This window comes from Protopterus annectens, chromosome 7.part1 (assembly GCF_019279795.1).
Source record: "Protopterus annectens isolate FY-2018-M chromosome 7.part1, PAN1.0, whole genome shotgun sequence".
Lineage (NCBI taxonomy): Eukaryota > Metazoa > Chordata > Ceratodontiformes > Protopteridae > Protopterus > Protopterus annectens.
Genome location: NC_056740.1, coordinates 519,160,171 through 519,164,174, shown reverse-complemented (window position 1 = coordinate 519,164,174; position 4,004 = coordinate 519,160,171). Strand labels below are relative to the sequence as shown.

Genomic DNA, 4,004 nt, shown 5'->3' with positions numbered 1-4,004 from the left:
TTTTAGGTTTGGATATATTTAAGAAGGATTTATTAGTGGAACGCAATACCCTGTTATTGGAGTAGTGTATTAGTAGATTTTGAAGTACTGGTGTTTTTTTCTGGCTGATTTAGTATTTGATGGGCAAAGATGAGTTGATTATAAGCAAGTAGATTTAGTAGTTCAAGCCAAGATAGTTGTTTTAAATCCAAACAATGATGGGATCTGAAATTTGATTCAGTAGCAAACTTTGTGATTTTATTAGAGCAAGTTTTGAGTTTTGCTATGTCAGATTTCTTAAAATTTGTGAGAATTTTTAATGCATATAGTAAAGTAGAGATAAGATGGGTTCTTGTTACAGTGACCTTTGAAGATTTGTTTAGAAAGTGATGATTTCTGTGCAGGGTTCCTAGTTTTTTGTGAACTTTTTTTATTTTCTGTGATATGTGTATGTCGAATTTCATATTATGGTCAGTGATCAGTCTGAGTAACTTTGTTTGGGAAACCGGAGAAATAATTCTATGGTTTGATGATGATATATTGAATGGTGGGTGGGGGTCTGCAGCTCTAGCTGGATAGAAGAATATGAGTTTTGTTTTGTTAGAGGTAAGTATAAGCTGCGCATTGTTTAGCCAAGATTCCACTGCATCAAATGACTGCTGGGTTATTGTTTGGAGTTTTTGTAGTGTTGGGGCAGCACAAATCAGGTAGAATCACCTACATATTAAACTATGGAGGCAAGTGTGGTGGCAGTATGCAGATTGTTATTAAAGATAATAAAAAGTGGAGGACTCAGAACAGATCCCTGTGGTACTCCCAAGGTTACAGGCAGTAGTGAAGAGAGATTTTGTTGTCATTTTACAGCTTGCTGGCAACCAGTTAGACATTGCTGGGACCAAGTAAGTGCAAAATAGCTAAGTTTAATTTCTGAGAGTGTAGTTAAGAGTTTAGAATGACAGACAGCATCGAAGCTGTTGGACAAATCAAGAAATATGGAGGAAACTAAATTACCATCATTGCAATGGTGGTTAATAATGTTACTAAAGTTAATAAGGGCAGTGGTAGTGTTATGATTAGGATGGAAACCATGCTGAGTGTTAGAAAGAAGATTGTTGGATATTAGATAGCTCAATATTTATGAATGGATGCACCCCTCAAGTATTTTAGTTAACAGTGATAGTATAGCTATTAACCAGTAATTTGATAATTCTGTGGAGTTTCCACCTTTATGTATTGGGATGATATGTGATACTTTCCCAATTTTAGGGACTTGTTGTTCTGAGATGGATCGCTTTATTAATATAGATACTGGATAGGATATTGCTTCTACAGCAATTTTTAGATATTCAGCAGATAGATAGTCAGCAGCAAGTGTAGGTTTAAGCATTCTGAGACATTTAACTGTAGTGTTTATTCGGACAGGTTGGAAATAGAAGTTATTGGGATCTAGTGTGGTTACTATGTGAGTCTGGGTAGGGGAAGAGTAATTATTGTTTATGAGGGCTAGTATGGATTCAGTGAAGTATCTGTTAAATTGTGAGGCTATGCTGTCTTTACTATTGGAGAGTGAGGCTGTTTTCTTCACTATCAGTGAATGTTGGGAAGAGAGTACTAGTTTGATATAGCAATTTATTTTGTCCTGTCTAATATGATTTTTAGATTTATTTTGTACTTCTAGATATGTTTGTTTATTAGTAGTTTTGTTGTTGAGCCATTTCTCCTCGGCCTTATCTCTAGTATCTAACAGATATCTTGTTTGTTTGGTTAGACAGGGGGCATAATTGGATTTTATCCTTATTGTTCTGGGGGGGGGCAAGATGTTTAGTATACTGAGGAAGGTTGAGTTAAAGTATTCAACTGCAGTATATAAAGGGAGATTTTTGAGTAGTGCCCAGTTGCATTTTTTAAAATAGTTATGAAGTCTTGGGAAATCATTTTTTTCTTGTCTTGGATTTGATGGTAGGTGGTAAGTCTTTGTGGATTTAGTCAGTGTCGGTGAATGTAAGTTGGAATATGGTCACTCAGTCAGTCTGGGAGACAGACAGACTACAGGGATAAATGTGTCCTGTCAGTAAGGATCCAGTCCAGGCCTGAATGTTTGTTTGATGTTGTCTCTACTCTAGTACAAGTTTGGATTGTTTGTAAGAAACCCTGAAGGTTAATGTGGTCAGTGGGATTTTGAGAGCTGCAAGAAATCCAGTCCACATTAAAGTCACCAATTATAATTGTTTCCTGAGGGAGGGATGTTGCTGTCCAATTTTGGATGTGTTCTAGAGTAGTTAGATTGTTTCTAGATGGGACGTATGCTCCCATTATGTTCATATGTTTCTTTGGATTAATTGTTATTTTAGTAAACAGTATTTCAGTGTTGTTAAAGTTTGGAACAGTTAGGTCTAAAGTTTCTAAATTGAGATTGTTTTGGTATAGAAAGGTGATACCACCACTTCTTTTCTATAGTCTATCTAGCCTATGTATATTGTATACTGAGGGAAGTATTTCATTGCTAGAGTTGTCTGGTTTTAGCCAAGTTTCTGTTATAACAGGTATATCTGGAGTATATAGAATAAGCGTGGCATGCAAATCTTGAATTTTGTTCATTACACTTCTGAGATTTATATTAAGTAGTAGTAAGCCAGTACCCTTTTCTGGGGAGAGTTAATAGTTGTTGGGACTGAGTTGGGGGTGTTCATAGGTTCATAGGTTGGTACTAGGCTATTGGCCCTAGAGCCTATACAAGCCTAGCCAAACAATTCCCCAGATATTTCTTCTCACAATATTTACTTCCCTGGACCCTTGTCTAGCAGGGAAAATGTTTCTATGCCAAAATCCAGGACTGAACCAGGGACCTTTAGATCTTCAGTCTAACGCTCTCCCAACTGAACTATTTTGGCTCCTGTGTGAATATCTAAAAGGGTTGGATTGGTTTGGGTGCCAGGGTTGGGGTGAATATCCCCACAAAGTATGAGCTCTGATGCAATGTGAACTATACATTTTAAGCATTTTGATATAAATTTATCGTATTTCTGTGTAACCAGGATAATATTGTATGAGTAAGGTAAATGGTACATGGTTTATGTATGTGGGATTATAGATAGTTGGTGCTATTATTACATTTGCATGCTTTAATTGCAGTGGGTCATGGAAGGGGGTAGTGCACATAGATTGTGTGTTAAGTTCTGTATGATAAGAGGTTATGTGAGCCGTAATAGAAATAGCAGGATTGATGAGTATAAAGTTAACATATTACTTACTACTTGTGTTTCTGATCTAAGTTAAAATAATAATGTTATGGCTTGGTAGGAATAATTATTAGTTGTGACTGAGTTTTGATATGCAGAGGATTTAAAACTATTATTTTGTCTGGTTATGACTTATTACATTAAAAGACGTAAGTAGCAGGTAGTTAAGTAAGAGGAATGTGATATATGTGAGTTAATATGTTACAGTAATTGGATGATTGGTATGATATAAATATGTATTTTTCTTTGTTATGACTGGATTGCTTTATTTAGTGGGAGTGGCTATTTGGAAATAAGTTTAGGCATAGCAGGGGTTAGTGGGAAATGGAGGTAGGGTAGGGGAGCTGAGACAGCCCAAGCAAAGCGAGGGTGAACAGAGGGGGTAGAGTCAGTCAGCGTGTTTGGGACCAGAAAAAACAATCAACAAAATTGTCTGGGTTGAAGGTAGATAGGAAGTTAAAGGAACTGTAATCCTTTGGAATTTTTTTTTTGTTTTAAAGCAAGTACCTTTTATTTGTAAACAACACTCTGGGCAAATTGTAACATACTGCAGTAATCACAAAACAGCTACAGGGCAATTTTTCCTAATATTACATACTAGTAACAGCTATAAGGAGAAAAACTACAGCGATAGGTAATTAAGCTTACTATTTTGCCCAACAATAACTTAGGGGAGAAAAAATACAGCTCTAGGTAATTTTGATTACTGTTCTACTAACAACAGTTATAAGGAGAAAAACTATAGCTAGTTAAGTTTACTATTTTGCTCATCAACAACTAAGGAGA

The 4,004-nt window shown here is 35.9% G+C and overlaps 1 non-coding gene across 1 annotated transcript; it reads right to left on the bottom strand.

Moving 5' to 3' along the window:
- Positions 1-2,797: 2,797 nt before the first annotated feature.
- On the bottom strand, positions 2,798-2,870 carry TRNAF-GAA. Its single transcript has one exon. It is a non-coding gene; the product is annotated as a tRNA-Phe (tRNA).
- Positions 2,871-4,004: the final 1,134 nt, after the last annotated feature.